Here is a 15646-nt window from a genome sequence, read left to right on the forward strand (position 1 = left end):
TAAAGGGTATAAAAAATCTCGTGCAAATTTCAAAGTATTTCTTGTCGGAAAACCGAAAGAAAATTAAAATAAATTTCTTGGAAAAACCGTTCCCAATAATTGAATTTCCTGAAAAAGTTCATTAGATTCAGATGATATCAATTGTACATATCATAAAGTAACGTGGGTCCGTAAAGTGTTATACATGCCTAACCCTACAAAAAATATTGGAACATTTGAAAGAAATAAAAGTCTATTTAGATTTTCAGGAAAATTTCAAAACATTTTTCCGTTAATGTCTTGAAAATATTACGAAAAAATCCAGAATCACACATTTAGGAATCGAACTCAATAAAAAAAAATAGCAACCGTCGTCGGTAAAAAAAAGCTACCGGCGAAGACGGAAAAGTTTGAAAATGTATCAGAAAATAAAATTGCAAAATTGGGTTTTTGATTGTTGATTGTTCGTTGCTTAGGATTTTTAAAGGCTGGCTTGCAGGGGCCTGACACCAAACTTCCTAAATTTCCGAAGGATCATTATTCCTTATTTCCGGTAAACCATGGTGCACAGTTTTGCTTAGTGTCCCTTGTTGGCACTCGGACGACGATCAGCCGCCCCTAACATGTAGAACAGACGCTGTTGTGAGCCGATCCTGACATGGAGAACAGACGCTCAATAAGATTTGCACCTCCGGAAGAGCAAACCCCCTTCCCTGTCAGCATACGACCATAGTTCCCACCGGGGTTGGTTACCCGATCTTCCCTAAGGTTGCTCGTATCCCGGCCAGCACCGCGGGGAGGTAGGGATAGGAGTTGCTGGGTAAGAGGCTAAGGACCGCGAGATGGGGTCTATTTTATTCCTTCAGGTACGCGAAGTACCAATGGTACGCTTTACCCAGCATTTGCCGTGCCGTGGGTTTTTAGGGGTATTTTAATTCAAGACAAAATTTTCAAAACGACTTATCTGCTTTTGTAAAATATCTTGGATGTGCATATGCACAGCATATGTTTCGAAATGGACAAATTGATATGAAATTTGCGAAAAAGAATCCACGTGTCTTGGAGGGACTCGAACCCTCAACCTCCTACTCTCTAGATAGGCGTGATAACCCCTACACAACAAGACCACTTAAAGGTCACGTTTGCGGAAAAGCCATCAGAATCCGAGTACCAACCTCCACCGCGGTTAGCTCTCTTTTTGCAAATTGAATATCTTTCGGATGCTTGATTTGTCCAATCTCCACATGCGATTCTGATGGCTTTTCCGCAAACGTGACCTTTAAGTGGTCTTGTTGTGTAGGGGTTATCACGCCTATCTAGAGAGTAGGAGGTTGAGGTTCGAGTCCCTCAAGACACGTGGATTTTTTTCGCAAATTTCATATCAATTTGTCCATTTCGAAACATATGCTGTGCATATGCACATCCAAGATATTTAACAAAAAAATGGTTTTCGTACGGCCGAGTTGCCGAATAATATGCAATTAATTGCTTTTATAAACAAAGATTCAAACGACGATTTGACGAATCTGATAGCTCTCCCACGCAAACCAACGCCACCAATAGGTAGGTGAAGGTTTCCGCTACCTGTTGATGGTGTTAATTTGCGTAGGAGAGCTATCAGATTTGTCAAATCGTCGTTTAAATCTTTGTTTACAAAAGCAGATAAGTCGTTTTGAAAATTTTGTCTTGAATTATTACTTATCTTCAGGGTTGTAAATATTCGGCAGCCCTGAATGAAGGTGATGTGTTTTAATTTCATTTTTTTATGTTCTTCCTTCCTTGTAATCGATCTCACACTCCCGGAGAGGGAGAGGAGAGGAGTTAACAACAGAATTTACCTCACCCAGTGCGCCACAAATATGAAATTCACCACAGTAAAATGTACACATCCACCCAACAAATTACAGAAATTCACTACGCGTTTGAATGGGTCACTCACATTCATGCGGTAACGCTCGAAATGAACAGCCTGTCAGGGTGAGTTCTGTGTGGATGAATTGTAATTTGAAAGTTGGTGCCGGCAATGATTTTTTCTCGACGCTACAGTTCCACTCATGACGGCGGGGGCGATAAGATTGGCCGTAGAGTATATTGTGCCTTGTAACAAAATGACAACTTTCGTGATCATTTTCCAAGGCTCTAAGATGTGAAATAATTCTCAGCAGTACAAATAGCACGTGCTATCCAAGCATTCACCGCCACGTATGCATCACGTGGCGACCAAATTTTAAAAAATATCAAAGTAGCTATGTAGTAGGAGGTATGTTTTTCCTAGGCGACTATCTGGCGCGTATTTTTCGTTGCGATCAAAAATTAGCGGAAGAGTAGATTTTTTTATAAGCGATACAGTACTGAGATCCATGTTTTTCACTGTATAGGCCTTTTCACGAGACGTTTAAAAACAGCTGATTTTATCGTCAATTGACAGTTCTTCTATGAAGGTGCCAGCTTCGGGTTTGCGGGCCTGTCCAGCGGTTGTAAACAAGTGCAGTCTCGGCAGCGTCACATGAAAAGGCCTATTATCGACATATTCCAACCCTACTTATTTTCAATCCATTATAAAAACTGAGGCTGAATCTAAAATTTCATGAAATATTGTAAATCAGTTTCCAAAAACATAATAATTTCGCATACTGATTAATTAATTAATTTTAATTCGAGCAATGGGACAAAGCCTAAGTATTTCCAATGCTGTTCAAAAATAGAAACGTAATTAAAAACTTCTGGCAAGGTATATTCCAAAGGTATCGAATCTAACAATAAGGTTGCGGTAAAAATTTAATGAACTTACCATAATATTGTCGATGCGATGCTTCAAAAGTTCTCGTGCAAGAATGAAGTCCGTCATACATAACGCAAGGAATGCCATGTAAAATCATATCTTAGAAGATCGTGTACTTTATTCGACGCTTCTTTAATTCATTTGTTGACTATTTTACGTGTATTACAGTATTCTTATTATTCTTCTTATTGGCATTACATTATTGACAGAGCCACCTCGCAGCTTAGTGTTCATTAAGCACTTCCACAGTTATTAACTGCGAGGTTTCTAAGCCAGGTTACCATTTTTGGAAGTCGAGACAATTTCCAATCCGAAAATTGCCTATACCGGCACCGGGAATCGAACCCAGCCACCCTCAGCATGGTCTTGCTTTGTAGCCGCGCGTCTTACCGCACGGCCTAGGATAGGATGTGCCAAGTAGTCAGTGAAAATCGTACCGATTTGCTGTCACAATCGTACCGGTTGCTGATTGGTTGAAAATGACAATCGATTACTTCGATTGGTGGCGGCGCGTTTTTCGTAGGGCAGCATGTTGTTAGTTTAACTAAAACACAACAAGGCAGTCTCAATTGAGTTGTATCATCATATCCTAGCGCACGGCTAAGGAGGGCCCTACGTGTATTACAGTATTTCAGTCAATTTTTAATGTCATAGAAATACAGGAACAAATACAGGCCGGACTCGATTATCCGGAGTGCTGAGAAAAATTTCCCTCCGGATAATCGAACTCTTCGAACTCTTCCCTCCGATAATCGAACTTCATGGGAATTTTTTTGAAATTTTCACGGGAAATTGTTTACGAGTTTGCCTATGCCACCGAGCATGCATGCTTCAAATTTATCAGAATTTAGAGAGTAATACGTTAAGCCGATAGCTATCTTCCATTTGTCCGATACGGTTATAATGTGGAAAATGGTTTGGCGGTATGACTCAACTAGTCATTTGGCAAACTAGTCGAAGCCGAATGCCCTAACAGGTCGTTTGGTCGAATGGGCCTTGTCGTCGAAAATTCCCTTTGAACGAAACGGTAGTTTAGCTGGAAAAGCAATTTGTTATTCGGCTGATCGGATTATACGGCGAAAAACGTTGACCCGTTCGGCCAAACGCCATTATCGAACAAATAAGCTGTCGGAGCAAACGTCTTTTTCGGCAAAATTATCAGTTCGGCCGTATGCTCTTCACCTGTACGTTGCTTTCAACCAAATGACATTTTTGGCCACACCGTTTTCGACCTTATGTCACATCGTCCGGCCAAGCAACATTTTGGATCAAACGAGTTTTTTCCAAAATCGACCAAATGATTTTATGCCAGTCGAGTTTCGGATTAATAACATATTCGGCCAAACAACAAACGGCCCTTCCCGTCAAAACATTTGAATTTCGACAGGAAATCCTTGAAAATCTCCGCAGATAATTCTTCGAGATTCCTGAAGGAAATTCTTTATAATTTACCAGGGAAATTTCTTGAAATTGTGGCATAAGTCGTCTAACTAAGCGTATTTGTACGCCATGGAGTGTGAGTTTGATTCCCGCCCTAGTAAGGAGAAAGCATTTCGTGTAGTGGAAAACGCTCCACTTGTTCACTGGGTGCTGTGTGCATGTCCTGTCCATTGTCTAATGCTTAGTGTTAAGTATTCAGTCTGAGTGACCTCTGGCCAAAGATGGTGATCCTATCTTTCTTTCTTTTAAATTTTGCAAAAAGATCTCCCTAATTATTGGAAATTTACTCAGAATTTCAACGGTAGTGTTTTCGAGATTTCGAAATTCTTAGTTTTTACGAAAAGCTTTTTCAATATTTCAACGAAAAATTGTTGAGGATCAGAGTATGCCATGGTTCTGAACATACGTGTTTGTTTTCGGTCCGTCATTTCTTTGCAAATTTGTATTTACGTTTCTAATTAGTTTTATATTCTAAGATTATTTCTTTTCCTGAAATTTGGTTACAAATGTGAATGGTATGGTGGTGGAAGTGGTGTGAACAAAAACTGGAAGTGAAGCGTAAATTGGTAGAAATATTGTGCCTGATTGTTCTTCGGCGCACTGTGACGCTTTTTGGAGTACTTGTAATCTGCATCTCTAAGGAAGACTTGTAATATATGTGACAAGGTGTGGACTCGAATCGCGAGAACATATTGGATAAAGGAGTTCTGCATCACGAGACCATCCATTGCAATCATCTCCAGCGGCTTTATGAAGCACTAAGGGCAAACTATGAAACGTTCGAGAGAAGTCTAATGCCTGATGTGATGCGGCTTTACTGCGATGCTCAAGTCAAAGAGGTTCTCGTTTCTAGCAAGGTACCGCTGCACTCGCTTAGATCGGGTAGATCCTGGAACGCAAAAGGCCACATATGCAGAAGTCCGGTGAGATCAAACCAATTTGCTTCATTATTCATATTTAATTCCATAGTTCAACTTCATATAAACATTTAATTACTGAACATTGAGAAATAAGGCCGATATAAATATTTAAAAACTATTTTGTCTCCCCCCCCCCTCGGATGTTTTTGCCAAAAATAATATTTTGAGGGGACAACAAAATAAGATTCGGATAATTTTGAGGATTTTCAGAGCATTCCTCAACAAATCCGAGGAGTTTTTTTGATTAACATTGGGTTAGTTCCATAATTTCTTCCAAAGAGGGGCAACAAGTACACTCAATCCTTGACATAAATACTTTTAGTTTGAATTTGACATTAGCACATGCGGGGAGGGGTTTTCCATATATGATTTTTCTCTTCTCGTTTCAGAGAGCGAGCAATGGCGCTTAAACCTAGGCTTATTAGCCAGGGCAAGTCTAATACCTTGTCCCGTCCCAGGAAGTTAAACATCTAGGAAAACGGAGTGACATAAATTTCTTAGCATGGTCACTCCCAACGTTTGAATAAACTTATCATATCATTTGCTTATGATGATATTCCAAAACTAAATTCCCTATCAACCCTCCAACTCCTTGACATCTATGAGGGCGTCGGTGAGTCGCTGACCTCTCACTAAGTAGATGTCATATCATCATTTCCTTCCCTTCCCTAGTAACGGAGAAGATGGGCGTGGCCAGCAATGGTAGTTTTCATGCTTTATCATTTTTGACCTCCAATTGGGTTGCTATTAATTCCCAAATAGTAATATTAGTTGGAGTAACTAAGTTAAAGAATATACATGACAATAGTATGCAATCAACGAAATACTCCGTTACAACGCAACGCAACGCAATATTTCAACGAAAAATTGTATAGAATTTAAAAAAAAAAGCTTTTCATCTGGAGTTTCAACGGGATTGCCATAAACTGTCGGCGGCGACGGCACACACCTCTAAACACCGAATGGTCCTCCGGAAAATCTAGAGGATCCCAAAAAAATGAAAACTTCTAAATTTTATCGTTAAGCACTAAGATTTTTCGGATGCATTTGTTTCTATATTATGAGTATGCACTTGATGTTGTAGCTTATACATACCGTGGCCTTTCGAAAATTCCGGAACATCCATGAAATAAAACAAAAATAATGAATTTCATCGCATAGCACCATTTGACATTCTAACAACGGAATTTATTTCATTTGATTTATTTAAACTAAGGCCTTTGCAGTGCATAAAATTCGTCTACATTCAGCTATTTCAGTAGTTGCACGTCGCCCACTTTGTTGTCCACGGAGGGACCTCAAGTCGATCCACCTTGCTCTCTGCGCACCTCGCCTTATTGTCCCCTGCGGATTCCTATCAGGAACCATTTTCACAGAGGCAGTGGACGATTCATACACGCAAAAAATGTTGCGGTCGATACTTCCATTCCGAGGGTTAACTTAAGAATACGCACCAACAGACAACAAACCCATTTGATTTTACCATGCGCGCAGTAAAAATCAACTGTGGTCCTGGTGGAATGTTGTTGCATGAACTGAATCAGTGGTGAATTTGTCCGAATGCGTGGTTAATTTAACTGAAAATTTGTGGTTGTATTAAAAACATGGCGTAGTCTACAAAATAGTAACCGTTACCATGGATTTTTTTTCTGTGTACTAACCAATTGAACCTTCCATATACAAAAAGCGTTACTAGGGGGAGGATGGAGGTCCAAAATTTAGCGTTACGTAATTTGTAAACGAACCCATTCTAGATATTCCGGAGGACCATTTTTATGAATGTTCTTGATTTCCGTTCCCTTGGGGTTCTTTCACAAAATCCGTAACGCTGAATTTGATGAGTTTGATGCCCCACCCTCCCTCTCGCAACCCTTTTTTATGGAAGGTTGAATGCTTTTGTACTGACCGTCACGCTTGGTCTGACTTCCTCACTCCCTCTAAAGAGTTATGTCATTTGTGAACAGTCCCATAGGAAAGCGAGAAAGGCACTATCATTACTAGGTGTCTTGCACATGTTTGATACGTTACGGATACACACCGATAATACATTCTATTTTTGTAAGATGGGTAAAAATATTACCCTGGATAATCGAGCCATTTTCTAATCAAGTCCGCCCTGAACACAGAATTATTTTTATACACGATTGTTTTCGGTTGAAATTTTGATTATGTGACTTCGATTTACCACCAAAATCTATGCAATCAAATAATAACAAAATAACAATAAGAACATAATTAATTTCTCCTGCATTATTTTTTTTGTACTGCTGCTTTTGTTACTTGTTTTTGAGTAATAAAAAAACTACAAAAATGTTACCATGGCAGAAGATCTACTCCTTGTTCTGAAAAAGACCGTCATTAGGTTCCCGAGCAAAGTCTGATATCATAAATAGAGCAAATTGAAAACATATTCTGATGACGACATCAAATTCAATTTCTTAATTGTATGATATGACATCAAATTGATTACTTATTTTGTTAACGAAAACCATCATAAAAATTAGTTTTCAATTTGCTTTCATCTATATAAACTATTTGATGTCACAGTACGATATGTCTGCTATAGATTTTGATCTTTTAACCTTTAAAACGACCAAAAGTATAACAACCTGGGTTATCAAAATTCACCGATTTCACAACAAAATTAGTTATTGATTTGCTCTCAAAGCTTTTCTCGGGTTACGTAACGATACATAATGGCATTTCTGAGTATCGAGGATTGTTCCTAAATTACGCAACATGAACCATGAAAAAGTCGCCAACACGCAAAACTGAAAGTATGCTTTTTTGAGGAGAAATAATTTCTTATTATGCTCTTTGCTCTTATGCTCTTTTGCGGGAGAATGAGACTACCCCCAAAAGGAGTAAAATTTTATGCATAAAAAGCATGAGTTTAACACATTTTTCCCTTTTTATGCATAAAAGTTAATCATTTTTTTATTGAAAATAGTCATAATTCAATACCAAATTTTCAAAACGACCTATCCGTTTTTGTAAACAAAGATTCAAACGTCGATTTGTCGAGTCTGAGAGCACTCCCACGCAAATCAACAACACCATCAACAGTTTCTCCAATTTGTTCTAGAGATGGGTTCAATTTGTCATCCAGGTCAACTACGCTGTTGTTATCATTTGCATTTAGCTACACGATAACAAAATAGTGCGTTACGATTGGTTGATTGGTGCATGATGCGATTTAGCAAAACCCCGGCGATTGGTAGTCATGTCATAATGCAGGATGAATCAGTATTCTCAGTTATGTAATGTAGCAACACTCCTACCGATGGCGTCAATGTTTATTAATAATTAATTACTTATGCGGTCAATCAACCACGCTGCGGTAACGGAATCGATTGCAATGTTTTCACTTCACTTTCAGGCCATCAAGCTAGAAAGCAGAATTGCAGGAGCGGTGTTTGACGTAGCGGAATGAGCTGTACTTTCTGGCGTCGTGTTATTGATTTCCGCCTTCAACATACACCAACTCAGAGGACTGGTCATATATTTATACTACCAATAATGTGCTGCGGTTGTTCTTGCTGTTGTACAGCCAGGATTATCCAAAGTTTCTATACCTACTAAATGACAAATACTAGAAAAGCATTTGTCTATGTTGTATGGAAATATAAATATCAAAACCCTAGGAATAGGAAGCAATTTTTCACGTGATTGCATAGATGACTTAAACGCATATGATTCAATTTATTGAAATTGAATTATAGCTTCCGAAAATAATATAATCACTACTAACAATATGTTTCATTCGATAAGCATAGTAACTTCAGCACAAAATTCAGAAAATGTTTGCGTTTCGTCACCATATATTTTCCAAATGGCATCGGTGCTTACGCCATCTATGCAATCATCAGCGAAGAACACAATCCGCAGTGTTATTTGACTAGGTATGCCATCAGTATGCTGTAGAGAGGTTTTGTTTCACCTTGCCCTTGGATGAGGGTGAAAGATTAGCATACAGTTTTGCATGTTGTGTTTCGATGCTGCCTTTTGGCAGCGAATGCTATGTGGGTAATTGAATTTCACATGCCGCTAACCGCCGTTGTTTTACGTTGTTGATTCATGTTTCAGGACAGCTCTTTGCCAAGGTTGATTGCGAATATGTCTGTTAGTCACGATATGCTTGAAAGTTAACTTACATACCGTCATTCCTACACAAGTACGGACATTTTTCGAATTGTTATTCTCATGGTTATACTTTGTACGACTCGTCAGAATGTTCCGAATAGAAATAGTAATTGCGGGAGCGAGATTATCTTGAGCATTCCGATCGTGGTTCAGCAACGAATGGGCACTTCGCGCCACAACTATTTCCTTGATCAAATCACCCTAAACTATTTCAATGCCAACCGAAATGATGTCACGTATTTTTCATGTTATTCTCCATAAAGACAGAACGTGGCATTCCTCATGTTTTTTTTCGTTGATGTTATATCAAGAGCTTCCCTACCGCCACTCGTATTACCATACTCGGCTCGGTGTTGTTTGCTCACGGATGGCAGAGTACTTTGTGTTTATGGAAATTGTTCCCATATCGGCAAACCGCCCGTCCGTACAGGCAGAGGTACATGACGTCAACAATCTCTCGGTTTTCTAGTTCACAATTGATGTGGCCAATGTGCTGCACCACGCTGTTGTTTTCACTTAATTAACGGGATGAACGACGGGAAATGCAGTTTTACATATTGGTGTGTACATGCCGACGTGCTTACAACGTCGCTTGTGGAATTGTATCTGCTGTACTTATTGATGCCGCTCGAATGGATTGTTTCACATTATTAAATGAATGGATCAATACATTTCAAGGTCAATTGGTAAAGAGATATGTTATGGAAAATCCATTCCAATCCAAATCGATATTGCGTTTGATTACATTTTTGCCTTTCTAGTATATTTAGTGTGTGTGAAACTTCGACATGGATCTTCCTTAGGACTGGATTTTAGAAATCGATCATTGAATTTCATTCATTACACGTTTCTCTTTATCATTTTTTTCCGCCGACTGAATCAGAGATGTCGTTTGTGATAGATTTTTTTTTCTATTAGAATATATTTATATTTTTTTTCTATTTGCTATACCAAAAAAAATCAAATAATTTTCATAGCACATATCTCCAGTTTTTTTATTTTGATTATACAAATCGAAAAAGTTTCATAATATTAATTTCAGTTATACAAATAACTGTTGCTTCGCCAACAAGTCATCAATAAATTTAACTAATAAAAGTGCTATTTCCATCTCATTTCAGATTCAATTCCAGTGCATCGCCACCACTATAAGGTAGGTACTCATCCCTGGCCACACGCTTTCGAAATATACGAACAATAATAATTTATCACTTGAAAAACCCCGTACAAAAGCAACCACTTTGCATCGTCAATCGAGTCTCGTGTATGTTGGCAAAATATTCCTATTTCATCTGCTTGGCACTTGAACAGCAACCCTCTAAACGGAAACACCGGACAATCGACGCCACTGTAGTGCACTCCTGAAGGGGCTTGCCGAGGTGTGATTTATGACGATTAGATTGCCGTAAATTTTGTCCGCTCTCATTGCAAGCGGTAGCGAGCGCGCATCAGCGATATGCAGAAATGCACATTTCTTGTACGAAACTTGGCGCGTGAGAACGGTCCTGCTATGCCATCTCCAGCAATCACAATCGCAGCGATGCGAAGAGTTTCCTGTTACGAGATGGCCGAAACGTGCTCTAGACGACGAACCCAACGACTAACAAGTGCGAATTTTTGCTGCTGCGATTTCACTCCCTCTCGTTCACGGTGGGATATTCCTAAAGTTTGGTTGGCAATTTTTTTTTATTGGCGAATGCAATGTAGACTACCACTTCGAGAAAAGTAACATCATTTTTAGATCCTTATCCCTATTACATCAACTACTATTTTCGAATTTATTTAACAAATTATTCTTACCGGGGTTGGTAGTTTTTTAATTCTATTGCAAACAAATCTTAAGTGTTTCGTATCCGACTGACTTATACATCTGTGAAAAATTGGTTGTCTGATATCTTATGTCGTCGTATATTAGATCACCGAAACAATCAAAATCGATTTCAACTTTCAAGTATCTAATAATGCATGATTTTGGTCATTCGAATATAGTAAGCGTACATCTGTGCGATGGTGCAATGCTTTTGTTTTCCAATTTCAATCACTCAACAAGAGCTCAAAGTGCAGTGGTGGAAACTCGCCGACCATCACTGATCGCCATAAATCACTGTTTTCCGTGCATTTGTGGCGAGCGCTGTGTCATTTCCATGCAGCTGGCGCTGATGCAGTTGCACCAGCAGCGTACCGATTCCGAATGGTGATACGCTTCAAATGATTCCCGGTTTTGTAATTTACAATACCGGGCAGTTGGCTATCAGGTATCATGAATCTAGAATAACGTTACAAGAGCTTTTGATGTTTTTCATCATAACAATCGGCAGCAACAACTTGCATAACCATGAACAACCATGACGACCGTGATCTGGAGCGGAAAGATTTCGATTGAAATAAGCCTTTCCACTTACGTTCTAAATTAGGAACCATGGAACGTGTCCTCCAAGCATATTGCACTAGCCATTCACTCTTGTATAGAAATTGCAACATGAATACATTTGAATCTTTTTTTGTGTGTCTTTATTAAGGAGACTTTTAGCCCGAGGCTGGCTCGTCTCCGCCATTTGAATCATTTTTTTGAGAAACTGCATATATCCATTTTTCACAATTCAGAGAAAACATTCGAATCTTTTGATTTCTTCCATACAGATCAATAGTTTTTGGCAAAACTCAACATCCTAAGGCACTTCCAGTTTGAAATCTGCAAGCCGTACTTCATAATTGCTCTTCGAAGTGCGTGTTCATGTAGTTTCCCAAACAAACGAAAAATTCTTCATACATTTCTGAAAAAAAAAAATTTTTTTTCGTGTTTTTTGCCAGAGTACGTATTTTTGGACGAGGATTCATAATATGTATATAAAAAACTAATTTTGGCCAAAAATGTCACATATGCAGTTTCTCAAACAAACGGTTAATATATATTTTAAACTTGTTTTTGTGATAGAGCATTGAGGCAAGTTCATTCTGAGGCACTTATGGATGATAGTCCGATCCGCTAAGCTTCCCCCTGCAGTCTGATGTAGGCTTGCCCTATCTTCTCAAAGTTATATGCCATAATATCTATGTCGTCGGCGAAGCCAAATAGCTGGACGGACTTATTGAAAATCGTTTTTTTCGGCTGTTCGGCCACATTGAGAGTTGACGTAAAGTCAATGTCAACTTCTCTCCCCGAACAGCCAAGATAGCTGTGTGGTGTCGGCAGCCAGTTATCTGGCTAAGAATAACGCTACGGATTGCCTGTTCCGGTGGTAGAAGTCCACCATACATTCATTCATTTATTTAGTTAACATCTAAACAGATAACACTGAATCAACAATTTGACGCCACAATACACGGTTCGAGGCCGCATCTCTCCATCCTCGGATACGCCCCACGCTCGCCAAGTCGTTTTGCACCTGGTCTGCCCATCTCGCTCGCTGCGCTCCACGCCGTCTCGTACCTGCCGGATCGGAAGCGAACACCATCTTTGCAGGGTTGCTGTCCGGCATTCTTGCAACATGTCCTGCCCATCGTACCCTTCCGGCTTTAGCCACCATACAGGTGACCCCAAATTCTTGGTGTGATGCGGCTTTATGCTTACCGTACCTACGAATGAATGGTTAGGGGGGTCTAAAAAGAACCTAACCGCTAACGGAGCCTGTGAAGCACCAGGGCACCCCTTACAGTATCTAGCCCTTACTGCGCTAACCGGAGCTATGGCGTAGTTGACTTTTTGCTTCTCCGAAATAATCGGCTACTCTTATTCAATCTCAACTTGAGAAATAAGGGTGGGATTATGAGCATGTTTTTATTTAGTTTTTCAACAAATTGTCACCTAAATTGATTCGCTTTATGCGTTGTACACATTGTACTCTGTGTTTTGTCTTTGACTTTCTTGATAAGATACCAATTTGGTTTCATCGTTGCTGTTCATATTAATGCTGAAGTTGTGGAGTGCATTATCTTAATTTGCAATGGCTTCAGTTAAGATAGCTCAAATCAATCTTCAGCATAAAAGAACAGCAACGATTAATCTCTGTAGACTTATGCAAAATGGCAAATCCCAAGTGGCTTTGGTGCAGGAATCCTATTTTCGCAAGGGTAGCTTCTACCTAAGTAACCTAGTGAACCCGGTTTTTGCTGCTTTCAGTAAAGAAATGGCAAACTCTCGATCAATGCCGCGTGCATGTGTGCTTGTTAACAATGCTATTGTTGCTACACTTATCTCTGAACTAACAATAAGAGATGTATGTGCAGTCACAATTGATGCAACTGGCGGAACCCCCGTCAGGAAATACGTCTATTGTTCGGTTTATTTACCACATGATGAACCATCCCCTATGGATGCTTTCAAACGAGTTGTCATATATTGCACTTCAAAAGGCCTTCCGCTAATTGTCGGCAGTGATGCTAATGCTCATCACATCATCTGGGGTAGCTCGGATATCAATCTGAGAGGCTCCAGCTTGATGGAATACTTAAGTAGTACCGAACTTAGTTTACTTAACATAGGCAATCGCCCAACCTTTATGGTATCTAATAGAGTAGAAGTGTTAGACATAACCCTTTGCTCCAATAGAATCAGTCACAAGTTGACGAATTGGCATATGTCAGATGAGGAATCGATATCTGACCATCGCTACATCTACTTTGATCATTTGAATGTTACTTCGCAGACCTTCCGTTTTAGAAATCCTCGTTCAACAAACTGGGATCTTTACACAAAGTTGCTCTCTACCAAATTTCATGGACATCTACCTTCTATAGAAACTCCTACCGACTTGGATGATGCAGTTGATACTACAACGTTGCACATCGTGGAAGCTTTCGAAGAAGCTTGCCCTTTACGTTCTGTATAAACCTCAAGAGGAACCCCTTGGTGGAATTCCGATTTGGCTAAGCTAAGGAAGCAGTGTAGAAGGAGTTGGAACAGACGCCATTCAGCAGGGACGGATTCTTTCAAGTTGGCTCGCAAAGCTTACAAGAAGGCTCTACGATCTGCTGAACGATCCGGCTGGAAAAACCTTTGTGCAAATGTTTCCAATTTGAGTGAAGCCAGTCGATTGAATAAAATTCTTGCGAGATCCAAGGATTTCCAAGTTGGCGAAATTCGCAAGCCAAATGGCGACTACACTTCTTCTGATGAAGAATTGTTAGAGCACTTATTTGATACGCACTTCCCTGGATGTGTCGATATAACATCTTCGGATGATCCTGATGTCTTTTCATGTAGCTATGGGTATTGGGCTCAAGCACGTAGAATCATAACTACTGAATCAATTCAATGGGCACTTAATAGTTTTGCTCCCTACAAACCTCCAGCGGAGAATGGGATTTATCCCGTTCTACTTCAGAGAGGTTTTGAGCATATCAAACATGTTTTGAAAAAGCTTTTAGTATGCAGTTTTGCTACTGGGTATATTCCCATATCCTGGCGGGATGTCACTGTAAAGTTTATCCCAAAAGGAGGACGTGCTTCGTATGAAGAAGCAAAGAGTTTTAGACCCATCAGTCTGACCTCATTTCTTCTGAAATGCTTAGAACGTATTATCGTTCATCACATTCGTGATGACTGTTTGGTAAACATGCCTCTTCATGTTAATCAACATGCTTACCAATCTGGAAAGTCCACCGTGACTCTTCTACACAAGGTTGTGTACGATATCGAGAAAGCATTCGCTCAAAAGCAATCGTGCTTGGGTGCTTTCTTAGATATTGAAGGTGCTTTCGACAACGTGTCTTTCGATGCAATATTGGAAGCCGAACGTTGTCATGGGCTACCTAATATTATTACCAAATGGATTCACCAGATGCTTAAAAACCGACATCTCTACTCGACATTACGTCAAGCAGCGATTAGGAAATTAAGTGTCTGCGGATGCCCTCTAGGGGGAGTATTATCTCCACTTTTGTGGAATCTCGTTGCAGATACGTTATTGAGGTTACTCAATAATGGTGGTTCTCCTACCTATGGATTTGCCGACGACTATCTAACATTGATAGTGGGTTTGTGCATTACTACCTTATTCGACCTGATGCAAAACGCTCTTCGGGTAGTTGAAAGTTGGTGTCGCCAATATGGCCTTTCGGTCAATCCGAATAAAACATCTATTGTTCTTTTCACGGAAAAACGTAATCGTAATGGTATTCGTCCATTACATCTTTTTTGTTCTGAAATCAATGTAACTGATCAAGTAAAGTATGTGGGTCTAATTTTGGATTCAAAGCTTTCCTGGACTCCTAACATTGAGTTCAGAATCAAAAAGGCGTGTATGGCCAATGCCGACGAACCTTTGGTAAAACTTGGGTTCCTAAACCCAAATATATCAAATGGATTTACATAACAGTTGTACGACCAATTTTGGCTTATGGATGTCTTGTGTGGTGACAAAAGGGGGAAGTGAGGACAATT

The 15646-nt window shown here is 39.7% G+C and overlaps 1 protein-coding gene across 4 annotated transcripts in view; it reads left to right on the forward strand.

The window, feature by feature from the left end:
- LOC134226072 (protein unzipped) overlaps positions 1-15646 on the forward strand; it is a 324483-nt gene that overhangs the window by 221217 nt on the left and 87620 nt on the right. For all 4 annotated transcript variants that reach the window (XM_062706593.1, XM_062706596.1, XM_062706594.1 and 1 more), the window contains exon 5: positions 10386-10417. The gene's annotated coding sequence lies outside the window, so the exon portion shown is untranslated. The remainder of the gene's footprint in view (positions 1-10385; positions 10418-15646) is intronic.

Source organism: Armigeres subalbatus, chromosome 3 (assembly GCF_024139115.2).
Source record: "Armigeres subalbatus isolate Guangzhou_Male chromosome 3, GZ_Asu_2, whole genome shotgun sequence".
Lineage (NCBI taxonomy): Eukaryota > Metazoa > Arthropoda > Insecta > Diptera > Culicidae > Armigeres > Armigeres subalbatus.